The following is a 14,224-nucleotide window of genomic DNA, read 5'->3' on the forward strand; positions in this document are numbered from 1 at the left end:
AGCGGGGATCTCAACAGGCGCGGGGCGGAGCCGCCGACTCCGCCTGCTGCTGCTGCTCCTCCTCCTACTCATCACAGCGCCTCCTCCTCCTCATCAGCGCCTCCTCCTCCACCTACTCACAGCGCCTCCTCTTCATGCTCCCACCTCATCACCAAACCTCCTCCTCTCCACAACTCCCCCAGAGCCGGATCAGTGTCACAACGACCACAATGTGTACACCTCCTCACACCTCCTCATTACCTCATCACAGCTCATCACCACTACCAGTGACCTCATCACCACTACCAGTGACCTCATCACAACTACCAGTGACCTCATCACAGCTCATCACCACTACCAGTGACCTCATCACAACTACCAGTGACCTCATCACAACTCATCACAACTACCAGTGACCTCATCACAGCTCATCACAACTACCAGTGACCTCATCACAGCTCATCACCACTACCAGTGACCTCATCACAACTCATCACCACTACCAGTGACCTCATCACCACTACCAGTGACCTCATCACAACTCATCACCACTACCAGTGACCTCATCACAGCTCATCACCACTACCAGTGACCTCATCACAACTCATCACCACTACCAGTGACCTCATCACAACTACCAGTGACCTCATCACAGCTCATCACCACTACCAGTGACCTCATCACAACTCATCACCACTACCAGTGACCTCATCACAACTCATCACCACTACCAGTGACCTCATCACCACTACCAGTGACCTCATCACAACTCATCACCACTACCAGTGACCTCATCACAGCTCATCACCACTACCAGTGACCTCATCACAACTCATCACCACTACCAGTGACCTCATCACAACTACCAGTGACCTCATCACAGCTCATCACCACTACCAGTGACCTCATCACAACTCATCACCACTACCAGTGACCTCATCACATCTCATCACCACTACCAGTGACCTCATCACAACTACCAGTGACCTCATCACAGCTCATCACCACTACCAGTGACCTCATCACAACTCATCACCACTACCAGTGACCTCATCACAACTCATCACCACTACCAGTGACCTCATCACCACTACCAGTGACCTCATCACAACTCATCACCACTACCAGTGACCTCATCACAGCTGCTCCCCTCCATCATCGTCGTCATCATCACAACTCTGGTAGTCTTCAAGGCTCATGATTAGCATCATCATCAAACTGTTGATTAAACTGGCCTAGAGTTGTGCGTATATTTAACCAAAGCTGCTTAAAAAATCCACTCCCAGAAGACCGCGGCGCTGATGCGATGTGTAAAAAAGACTTGTACAGTATATTTGATAGATATGTATGTTCAACTTCTTTCGTACCGTACGTAGCCAACCGTTCTAATCGGAATTTGCGGAGGAGGGGGACAAGAAACTAAACACACAACACGCAGTTCTAAAGAAATGAGTTTTTCAATCTCGAGGGGCAGATGTGGGGAAGTAGTCACGCACCGCATTTGTCCAGCTTAGCGGTTGTGTTACTTGTACAGTCTTCTCCACAGCGACGCTCATTAATACTTTGATCGCTCAGGGCTGCTCCGAGTCCCCCTGCTGATGGAGGTTTACATTGAGGCAATACACCCTGCTGACACGTGGATCAAACTCGTGAAGTCCTGCTGCTCAAATGACCATCAAAGCATCGGAGCTCGTCTGATTTCACAACCTTGCAAAGCCAGTGGTGTAAATTCCTCATTCATATGGCGGGGATTAGTCTTCATTAGACAAAACGACGATTGACTTCAGAACAAAGTGGCTTCCCCTTTGTATCGACCCCTGGAAGGATGTCGGGTTGAGTCGACCGCCCAATTATTGGGATCTTTTTAGCGCAAAAATTGGCAAAAATATGATGTTCCAAAAAAATAGGAATATGGTAAAGTTTGTGGTGGGCGGGCACAAGCCGGCGTGAGTAGGTTAAACGTTGAGTTTTATAAGGGCACCATGGGGTGACCAGTCCCTCCCCACCCAGCCCCACCCCCTCCACCCCCCACCCAGCCCCACCCTCCCCACCCAGCCCCTCCCCACCCTCCCCACCCAGCCCCTCCCCACCCTCCCCTCCCCACCCAGCCCCTCCCTGCACGACGGATGGACACAATAATCCCCTGTGGGCTGGTGTAACCTGGCGGTTCCTACCAGTATAATATATATTATACTAGTGGGAAGTGCCTGGCATTGCCCGGGCGAAAAAGACACACATACATATCGACTTACACACACACACACATATGGACTAAAACACACATCGACGCACACACACACACATCGACTCACACACACACATCGACTTACACACACACATATTGACGTAGACACACACAGCGACTCACACACACAGCGACTTACACACACACATCGACTGACACACATAGACTTACACAGACACACAGACTCACACACGCACATAGAGCCACACACACACATCGACTTACATACAGACATCACCTTACTCACACACAGCGACTCACACACACACGGACTTACACACACACATCGACTTACACACAACAACAACCGCCATTCGCCACTAAGTGGCGGTGACGTCACCACGATGCTTGTGCCAGGCTATGTGCACCTTGAGGCCACGTGAAGTGTCGAACACCCGCTGGCAGGAGGTCACGGGGCAGACCCAGATGCCACAAGTTGACTGACTGAGACGACTGGCTGATGCACCACCTGTGCCCCCCTACTGTGCCAACTTGCTGTGCTTTAGCTACCCGGCGCTCCACTCGTTGTTGTGAGCGTCACTCCTCTGCCCTCCGTTGTTGTTGGAGGGCGACTGCCCCCAACTGCCCAGTAGCGTCCTTCACGAACCTCCTCCACAGAGGCCGCTCTTGACACCGCTGGTACCAGTCATCGACAAGTCCACTCACCTCCACATCCTCCTGTACCACATCACTCCATCTCTTCTCTCGCCCGTGCCACGCCCGTTTAGCCCCCTCGATCCGGCCGAAGAAAAGCTGATTAGGCATGCGGTGGCTCGGCATGCAGGCTACATGGCCTACCCAACGCAGCTGTGATGCCGCCGCCACGAAGCCGGTCGGCAGGCGCCCCATCTGCGACCTCGCCACCACCAAGCGACGGAGCCGACCCCGCGTCCCCCTCACCTCACATGAACACACCCGCACGCACCCCCCCCCCCCATAGAGCTGGAAGGGGAGGTCACCTGATCGACCGGTTTTTATCCGAGAAGCCCTTATCGGGATTGACTTTCACGGTTTCCGGTGACCAGGGAATTGGACGACCTCCCCCGACGCTACGTTGCACCGCGGCGCTGCGACCGGCCTTATGATGGTATGGTCGCGGCGAGGGGCATTCGGCCACCGCGGTTGAAGCGCATCCCCCACACACACCCCCCACGTATCGACGAGGCAAGCAGGGGAGGGACGGGACGGCATGATTAGCAGGACTGCAGGGGCTCTTGCGCGTAGTCGCTGATGGTTAGGATAATTACGCTTGAGCGCGCAGGCACCATTGTTAGGGAAGGTAAAGGATTAAGCTGAAGTATGAATAATCAGGAGAGCGGAGGCACGCGGGGAGCCGCGCACAAATTCCCACGGCGAGCCTTTGTGATGGACGCCGCAGCATAATCTGCAATAACAAAGGCCTGCGTGATAAAGGGATTAATTAGAATTTACGCCGCGCACGCCACACATTGATTAGCATATGCGCCGCGCATGAGCGGAGAGTGTTCGGGGAGTCCGGGAGAGAGGATAAAAGGGATCGTAGCAAGATCGAGTGATCTCACTTCTCTTCAAGACGCCCGCGTGCAAGTCGGCTCCCAGCTCTGCCCTCTGGACGTCCGCGTGACGTGTCCAGACGAGCATCGAGGAAAAGCCACAGGACGCCGAATACTTCAAACCGTGAGTAGCAAGGTGAAAGGGTATCATAAGCAGATAAATAGGAAATAGGCATAAAGGTATCAGCGTAGGCCAGCCTCGTCGATTCAGACTGATTTAACAACAAGTTCCAGGTAGCAGACAATAAATCATTAATAGCTGATCGCAGCCTCGTGTGATCTCGTTGAGAGGTGTGAACGTGTGTGGTTCTGTGTACACAGTGGTTCGCCGCGTGAGTGAGCGCTGCGCGGAGCTGCGCGTGTGGGTGCGCGTGTGTTCACTACGTGTATGATACAGGTGCGCCATCACAACGTGAGTGCTCAGTGGTGAGTGAGTGCCGCGGGGAGCTGTGTGCGTGAGTGCACGTACGTTCACTACGTGTATGATACAGGTGCGCGATCACAACGTGAGTGCTCAGTGGTGAGTGGGTGCCGCGGGGAGCTGTGTGCGTGAGTGCGCGTACGTTCGCTACGTGTCGGATACGGGTGCGCATTGGTCACGTGGTTATTCGACGTGGAGGCGAGTGCCGCACCGGGCTGTAGACGGGCACATGCTCGCAGCGTGCGAGAGCTGTACGTAGCGGTGTAAAGAGGGGGAGTATGGCGTTTGATTGATGATGCTGTGCGCACGTATGCGCGTGGGAGCACCGCGTGAAGCCGTATGGGTAGGGGCGTCGCGTCCGAAGGCCGGCGAAACCCTAGCGGGTATTAGGGAGGTGGGGTAACGTAAACGGAATAGGGGATGGAGGCGGGGGGGACCCCGGGGGCCAACGGCCCCCACACAGCCTTGCCTGCCGGAGGAGCTCACGGATGGGACTTTGTCCAGATCTTTCAAGGATTTGTGAGCTCCTCACACTATCTAGCATGGTTAAACCCAGGATGGATCGTAGGCAGCCCAGCCTAAATGTTTCCAACCGGCGAAGATGCTCCATTAGGGGGGTCCACGTTTCGCAAGTGTAGAGAAGGGAGGGAATGACTGTGGCCGAGAAGACCTGAAGCTTCGTGCCGAGCGACAGACCAGGTAGCTTCCACACAGCATTCCGCACCCGATGAAAAGATAATCCCGCTCGACTGATATGGAGTGAGACCTCTGCTGTTAAACCGGAGCCGATCATGAGCACACTGCCCAGGTATGGGAAACTCTCCACTCTCTCCACAACTGCCCTATCACCAATTGGGAGTTGTGGGGGTGGAGTGTCCGATAGTACAAAATACCCAGGCAGGTGCTTAGTTTTGGTGGGGCTAATGGAAAGGCTCCATCTCTTAGTGGCAAGCTCCAGGTCCAGCAGCAGCACCTCCAACTCCTCCTCTGAGTGAGCAGCAATTACCACCAGGGCATCCTTCAATCCTGCGGAATCCATCCAGTGGTTCAGACTGTTGTTATGATGTCATATAGGGCAGTCTGTGCACAAATGCCACCCTCCCTCAGCATTTCGCTTGGGAGATCATCTCTGCCCAGTGCCTTTCCTGGTCTCAGACTCTGGATCGCCTTCAGAACTTCCTCAACAGATGGCACCTCAGCCAGCCACTCACAGGGGGATACTTCTTCTTCCAATATTTGAGGCACCGCAGCCTCCACATGGTCATCCACACTTTGTCCCCCGTTGTTTTCTAGGCTGGGGGATTTCCCCTCCCCCAGGACCTCACAGAAATGCTCAGCAAATCTGCAAACCTGTTTCTGCGGGTCGGAGATTGGATCACCATTTTTTCCCCTAATGATGGTAATAGGTGTGGGGCTGCAGGTTACTTTTTTGATAGAATTAAAGAGTGATTTGTGATGGTGGGCCATTGAGGCAGACTCCATCTCCTCAGCAACCCGCGACCACCACCCATCCTTGCAGCGCCTCACGGCTCTCCAAACCTCCGAGCGAAGGCTGCGGTAAGCCTCCTCATTCTCCGACGTGGGATGCTGTAGCCGATGAGAATGGGCCTGTCGCTTTGTCTCAACTATCCTGAACACCTCCTCTGTCAGCCAGGGTCTCTGGGGAGGTATGGATCGTGTACCCAAAGCAGCCATTGCAGCTGCATGAGCCACAGTCCTAAACCTCGCCCATTTTCCCTCGACATCAGGAGGAGTGGGGGACAATGCCAACCCCAGCCGCAAGCGATGATGAAATTCTCGCTTTGAACTTTCCCCAGCTAGTTGAGACCATGCCACTAAGGGTTTGAATGGGGTCTTGGGTGTGTAATACCGTTGAGGACTCTTGGACACCCGGGGTTGAGGCACACGTATTTATTCCGCAACAGTTGTCACAACCGCGGACATACAATACTGGAGGGGGTATCGGCCCCCTCACCCGGCTAGCTGGGAATACACTGCTAGCTATCTCTGACCTACCTCCTAGTCCTCCACTAACGGGCTAGGGGAGGCTGTCTGGCCCGACACTGGTAAGTCGGGCGACGGTACCCGGAGTCCCAGAGCACTAGCTCTGGTTCTCGGGACCACGCCGCTGGCTCGGTCCTGCGCGGCCCTGACAAGGGCGGCGTCCCAGGGGAGTCCAGGGCTATAGCTAGACGATCTTCGGTCTCACTGGTTTAGCTTTAACATTCTGCCCCGAGCCCTCTGACACATCCCCCTTTATACTCAACCCCCGCTGAGGGGTGGGGCCCCGGGCTGCCTGGTGCGGACGTCGTTGAGAGCACCCCCCCCCCGTGCACTCACGTAGCCCCGCCCACTGTGTTTGTTTCCCATAAGCTGCCATGCATAACGGCTCTCTCTCTAACACCCCTACATCATCCCCCCCCCCCCCCCCCCCGCATAGCTTGCAGCCGTCCCGGCTGCCAACATACAAAAAAAAACGACAATAAAAGCGCATTTACCCCCTGACCGCGCGTGTGCCTCACTATTTTTCAACAATAACAATAACAACACAACAAGAACGCAACAGCAAGAAGAGAAAACAACCCGACGCACCCCCCCCGATTAAATACGAATTCTGTAAAAACAGTCTATACACAATTTGCAGGGAACCCACCACACACACAACACGCAATGAACACAACCTATGTACACATCTTCCGGCCTCACAACAGTCTGCGCATTTTAGCGCGTGTCCGTGCAGCGGGCCCCTCACACGGGGTAACCCCGGGTGGTGGACCGTCAGGTGGCAACTGTCCGTCTCGGAGTGAGTCCTCATCCGACGCCGCGTGACCCTTGGCATCCCCAGGAGGGGTGATCGGGCGTGAGCCCGTCATTCCTGATGCACCTGGAGGTGGCACAGCCGGCAAGGCATTAGGTGAGCGCGGCGGAGACGGACCCAGTGAGTCGGTCGACCCCCCACATGTTTGGCCACGCGTGTGTGAAGTGGGGATGTGTACCGCAACGAAGGGTTTTAATCTAGAGGGGTGGACGAACCACCGCCGCTTCCCCCATTTGATGCGCACGCACTGCGGTCGCAAAACCTCGACCACCTCCACAGGGCCCCGCCACGGCCGCACCAGCTTAGAGGAGGTTGCGAGTGGCACCTGGGGACAGTGCAGCCATGCCTTGTCCCCCGGCTTCCACTGCAGCATGTGCGCCCGACCCAGTCTGAGCCGCTCATTCGCTTTCTGACGGAGGTCAGAGTTTTGCATAGCAGCATCCCGTGCCTCTGTCAATTTGGCCAAATTAAATTTTACATGGTCAGCCAATTTAGTTTTTCCCTGAGGCGCGGGGATTTGCAGCTGGGCACGAACAGGCGGGTCAGGTTCGCGGCCGTACATGAGGTAGAAGGGTGAAAATCCCGTAGCTGCGTGGGGGGCCATCCGGTACGCCGCCAATACCCCTTGAATTTGCAAGTCCCAATCGGTCTAGGATTCCGACCCCTGCTGTGACAACATTGACGCGATGGTCCGATGCAGACGCTCGACCATCCCGTCAGTCTGCGGGTGATACGGGGAGGTACGAATTTTCTTCGTGCCCAGGAGCTCACAGACTTCTTTGAGCAATTTACCGGAAAAATTTTTGCCCTGGTCCGTCAGCAGCCGCTCCGGAGCACCTTTGTCCAGGACATAACCCTGAACAAAGGCCTCCACGATGGCTGCTGCCGACTGGTTGGCAAGGGGCCAGGCCATAGGCCAGCGTGTAAAATACTCCACACCAGTTAACAAATATCTATTGCCCCTGGGTGTGGCGGGGAATGGGCCCAAAATATCCAGCGCGACGAGTTCGTTAACTCTGGACACTTTGATTGACTGCAAGGGTGGGTTAGACACACGTGCTGGCGGTTTTCGTTGCGCGCACCGAGGGCATGACCCCAGTAAATCCCCGACATCCTTCGTCATGCCTGGCCAAAAATAATCGAGTTGGAGTAAGGCGAGGGTCTTTTGGGTCCCCAGGTGTAGGAGGCGCTCATGTGCGGCCCACACCGCCTTGCCCCGCAACCCCGACGGGACCACTAGCCGATGTCGATGGGATTTTCCGTCCCAGTGCATCAGCAGACCATGCACCAATTCCCATGCGTCGGCATCACCCCTGCCCTGCCCAGCACAGCCGACGCGACGACGCAACCCGAGGAGAGAGGTATCCTCCATCTGGAGGCACCCCCATTCATTGACGGGCATCCCCAACAGGGAATCTTTTCCCTGTTGTGCGATTGAATTTGGAACCAATGTTTTGTCGTGGCCGGCGGCCGCCAGGACCGGAACCGGTATGTCCCCTGCTGGCCTGCAACGTCCCGACCCCAGGAGGCATGCACATTCGGAGGTGGTTGGCATGCGCGACAGAGCGTCAGCATTTGTGTGGCGAACGCCCTTACGGTAGGTGGTTTCAAAATCAAAATCCTGGAGGATCTCCAACCATCGGGACAATTGTCCCGATGGCTGTTGAACTCGCAGGGCGTACTGCAGTGCCGCATGATCTGTGCGGACGGTGAAATGCCGACCATACAGATATGGGCGATACTGTTGGATGAAATAGACAATTGCCAACAGTTCCCGACGGGTGACACAATATCTTTGCTCCGCCGGAGACAACACCCGACTGCCATACGCAACCACCCGTTCCACGCCGTCAACCACCTGGGAAAGCACGCCCCCAATACCTGTGTTGCTCGCATCGGTGTCGAGCAAAAAAGGCTGAGAAAAATTGGGGTAACTCAAGGGAGGAGCTTTTACCAGGGCGTCCCGAAGGGAGCAGAAAGCAGCCTCCTCCTCCTGACCCCAGTGGAACCGAATCCCTTTTGATGTTAAAGCGTGTAGGGGTTTCGCAATCGTCGCAAAATCTGCGACGAAACGTCGGTAATACGACGCGAAGCCAATAAAACTCCTGACCTCTCCCACCGAGGTGGGAGTCGGCCAGGAGCTGACGCACTGCGTTTTGGCGGGATCGGTAGCAATACCTGAGCGCCCCACGATGTGTCCCAAATAACGCACCGAATAGCGTAACAGATGACATTTTTGGGGTTTGAATTTCAAATTAGCAGCCCGCATCTTTAGGAAAACCGCCCGCAACCTCTGGAGATGTTCGTCAAAAGTTTTACTAAAGACGATAACGTCATCCAAATAAATCAGGCACGAATCCCATTGCAATCCAGCCAAAACCAATTCCATCAAACGCTGGAAAGTTGCCGGCGCTGAGTGGAGTCCCATCGGCAACCGGTTGAATTGGAACAGGCCGTGCGGTGTACGGAAAGCAGTTTTAGGTTTGAATCATCGTCCAGAGGAAGCTGCCAGAATCCCGAAAGTAAATCCAATGGGGAGAAGAATCGCGCTCCCGCCAAGGTGTCCAGCGATTCGTCCATCCGTGGGAGCGGGTATGCGTCGGCAACCGAAATTTTGTTAAGGCGCCGAAAATCAACACAAAACCGCAACGAGTCGTCCTGCTTTTTAAGCAGGACGTCGGCGCTCCCCAAGGGCTGGTGGAAGGAGAAATGATGTCGGCGGCTAACATGTCATCAATAGCCGATTTGACATGGTCCTTTTCGGCAGGACTTAACCGAAACGGATTCTGGCGTATTGGCGCGCTGTCACCCGTATCAATATGGTGACGCAGCAGATGAGTGCAACCCAAATCGTATTTGTCCCGACTGAAAACGTCGGAAAATTCCCGCAGTAGCGTTTTAAGCTGTTGACGCTCTGAATTTGACAGGTCCGTCGATCCCGCACAAAGCGCCTCGAGCCACCCTTCATCGCTGTCCGAATGTGGTCGCGGCGCAGGGACAGCACTCACGTGATTCGCAACGGGTTCCTCACAGGGCACCGGCGTCGCGTGAGCAAGCACGGTCCCCTGCGGGACCACCACCGTCTGCGAGCCCACATTGAGGACCGCGATGAAGGGGTCTCCGTCCCCTCTTACTATGGTCTGGGCCGGAAGTAAATGAGGTCCACTAACCCCGGCCCTAGATGGCCCCAGCAGAACCCCTTGGGCCCCAATGCCCTTAGCGAAGGGCCGCCGAAGTTTCAAAGGAACCAACATTTGTGCCCCCGGAGGAACGCGCACCGTTCTATCTACAAACGCCGGCACCGTCGCAAACGCCGTCCGACTCGTACCGGGGGATGGCAGAAACGCCATGCGTCGGCCCGACGGGAGCTCAATGCATCCCTGGTCGATTAATATCCTAATCGGCATTTTGGCCAAGAAGTCCGTCCCCAGCAGGCACGGAACCGCCAGCGAGGAGGAAACAAAAATCGGCCCAGACAATTTAATATCCCCGATACAAATTAGGGCTCGAATCTGTCCGATGATGCCAAGTGAGCCCCCGTTAGCAGCAAAGAATGGCACGTTAACAGGCATCAAAGGACGGCTCTGGGCAGGGAGAATATTGTAAATTAACTCCGAAATAATGGTCGCCGATGCTCCCGTATCGACCAGGATGCGCACCTCGACCCCGTCGATGTGCCCCACAACGGCCGACGACCCCGACGACGCGGCTACAACACGATGGGCCAACACGGACCACTGGCTGGGTTCAATCTGAGTACCCAGAGCGGTGCGTGTTGGTGCGATGGTGCGCGATATTGGCCCCCCAATCGGTGCGGTGTATGAGTGTGTGGCGGGTGTGTGCGTGGGCCAAACATGTGAGGTGCCGCGACTCGCCGGGTTATGATGATGGAGCTTGGGAAGAGGGCCGGCGTCCCGTCGAGGTGTCGTCCCGTGCTGCCGAGGAGAGCGGCACCCCGAGGTGACATGGCCCCGGATGCCGCAGTTGTAGCAGCGCGGGAGCGCTGGTGACGACGACGGATGATCGGGATGGCTCGAGCCGCCCCGGTCCGCCCCGGTCCGCCCGTACTCCCGCTCCCTGCCGCCGTTGATGGTCGATGGCGCAGATCTCCTCCGCCGGGAGGGTGGCTGCGGCCACAATACGCCCGCTCGCCGCCTTGCTGGCCTTGCGTCGTTGCGCGAGCAGGTTTGCGTGGAGGAATCGTGCTGCTTGGAGGGAGCACATCTCCGCGTCGTCCTGTGCGACGATGACGATCTCCAAGTCGTCCGCCAGCAGGAGCATCTTCTCTGTAACCATGGCGTCGACACCTTCGTTGTCCATCCGTGGAAAGGCCGCCTTTGCCAGTGCCAGGAGGCTTGTGCGGTACGCCAGAGGCGACTCCTTTGCCCCCCGCTGGCGATCGTAGAAGAGTTGGCGACAGTCTGACGGCGGACCGTAAACTGCAGCCAGCACCTGCATCGCCGTCTGCAGCGTAGAGCGCCTCTCCTTCGGTGCCGATGTTAAAGTGGCGAGGGTGTCGCTGTCGAGGAGTGCTGGCAGCGCGCGGAGAGCCTCGGCGTCCGTCCACTTCGCCATCTCCTGGTGAGCGAGGAAGCGCCGCTGGAAGCCGCCCCAGTCGCCTTCCTCGCCCACAAATTCTTTGAGTGGAGGCAGTCGCTGATGTAGCGCAGCGGCTGCCACAGAAGGTCGCCCTTCCTCGTCCCCCTCACCCGGCTCTGCTTCGGCGCGCACGACCGATGGCATCGCCGGTCGCACCCGTGGTGACGTCCCGTCCGTTGGCGATGATGCGGCAGGTACTGTATGCCCGCCGTTGGACGCGATGCTCAGGCCGGCCACGCCCTCAACTGCAGCTGCGGTGATGGCGGGATTTTCAAATTGGTGTTCCGCCGAAATGGCGGGAAGGCGCTGTGGTCGTCGGCTTTCGTCGCCCCGTGGCGGTCCAGCAGCCCCCAGCTGAGTGATGTGGTCCAGCATGCTAGCAGCGGCATGCAGCAGCTCCATCAGCTTGGCGTGCGCCTGCCTCAGCCCCTCTGCCGACACCTCTCCACCCTCCTGTTGCTGCGGCGTAGCCGTATCTGGCCCCGACTGCTCCGTGCTCTCTTCACCCGTCCCGGGCTCTCCGACTGCAGCGGTGTCCTCCGCCCCCGGTATCCTGACCCGAGCTGACCGGCGCGTGTCCATGTTCATAGATTTTTACTTCTGACACCAGATGTAATACCATTGAGGACTCTTGGACACCCGGGGTTGAGGCACACGTATTTATTCCGCAACAGTTGTCACAACCGCGGACATACAATACTGGAGGGGGTATCGGCCCCCTCACCCGGCTAGCTGGGAATACACTGCTAGCTATCTCTGACCTACCTCCTAGTCCTCCACTAACGGGCTAGGGGAGGCTGTCTGGCCCGACACTGGTAAGTCGGGCTACGGTACCCGGAGTCCCAGAGCACTAGCTCTGGTTCTCGGGACCACGCCGCTGGCTCGGTCCTGCGCGGCCCTGACAAGGGCGGCGTCCCAGGGGAGTCCAGGGCTCTAACTAGACGATCTTCGGTCTTCACTGGTTTAGCTTTAACATTCTGCCCCGAGCCCTCTGACACATCCCCCTTTATACTCAACCCCCGCTGAGGGGTGGGGCCCCGGGCTGCCTGGTGCGGACGTCGTTGAGAGCACCCCCCCCCGTGCACTCACGTAGCCCCGCCCACTGTGTTTGTTTCCCATAAGCTGCCATGCATAACGGCTCTCTCTCTAACACCCCTACAGGTATACACCCACCACTGGAGTGGAAGAATGGCAGGCGCATCTTACAGATGGCAAGTCGATGGTCAGTGGGCAAATCAGCTCCACGGTAGGTCCTGGTGTCAAGGACATGAGTCCGCATCCACTGTTCTGTCACTATGTAGTCCAGCAGATGTTCTTGCTTGGACCCGGCATGTATCCATGATGTTGTATGGATGCGCCGATGCCGGAACAGCGTCTTAGTAATAACAAGCCCATGGGCTGCACAAAAATCTAGCAGCCTCCTGCCGTTGTTATTGAGCTGATTTGGCCCAGACCAGGTGCCAGCATCATGACCAACTCGGGCATGACTCTATCCCGAGGGGCCACTTTAGCTAGCACCTGTGACAGGAGGTCATAAAAGGCATCTGACTCATCGGCCTTGCCTGCATCCCTCCACGGATGTTTGTCTTCAGTGGGGGCATAAGTAACCACGACCACCACTCCTCGCCTTTGGTTGATGTGAAGGCGAGCCCAAAGTAGCCTCGGGCTTACAGCTTCCCACACCTCACCGCCACGCTCCCACGCCCCCTTCATTCTTTTGCTCAGAAGAAGAGCCACTCTCTGTTGTTTGGCAGTCTCCTGCCCCGAGAAGAGGACTGTCCACCCCTCATGGTGACAGTTGCCAGAGCCGGTCCACTGGACCGCCTGAATGCCACAGAGATCCAGGCGGTACCGGTCCAGCTCCTGACAGAGGAGTGGCAGCCTCTCCTCCGCAGTGAGCGTTCGACCATTCCACGTGGCCACACGAAGTGGCTTTTCGTTGTTTCTGGAGGAGCCCCGAGGGTAAAGATTCAATCTCCTGGCTCCGCCAATTGGGGTTTGGTCAGGAGACGTCATAAACGCCTGTCCCTCCGGCACAAGCTTATTAGTTACATATTTAAGTTGTGGTTTAGTGGTAATTAATTGAAGGTGGAGGGGTTACCAGCCCCTCGCACCCGTCCAGAGCCCCCGTTTAGCCACTCTGGTGGTCACAGACGCCATGAGCACTGTCCACGACAGAGTTGCCCGTCCGGCATCGCGACTCAAACACACACAGCGACTTACACACACACATGGACGTACGCATACACACATCGACTCTCACACACACACATGGACTTACACACACACACACACATCGACTCACACACACACCACGCACACACATATATGGACTCACATGCACACATCGACTTACACAATTACTTTTGTATTTACTAACTAATTGGCTGACATTAAGTCGGCTGAAGAAGATTAACCAGGTAAAGTCGTAACTTGCTATGATGTTTCAATCTTTTCTACCGATGTTAACTGACTCTCTGAGTTTCATTACTAGGTTGGATATCTTTGTATTGACAGGCTGGGTGTCCACTGCCCCAGTCTCTGTGGTTGGACCATCTCTAGCTCCACCCACCTACCTTGATGCACCCCTCTGAGGCCTATATAAGACCTTGTCTCAGCAGCTTTCTCTC

Source organism: Lampetra planeri, chromosome 24 (assembly GCF_965212315.1).
Source record: "Lampetra planeri chromosome 24, kcLamPlan1.2.h2, whole genome shotgun sequence".
NCBI classification, from domain to species: domain Eukaryota; kingdom Metazoa; phylum Chordata; class Hyperoartia; order Petromyzontiformes; family Petromyzontidae; genus Lampetra; species Lampetra planeri.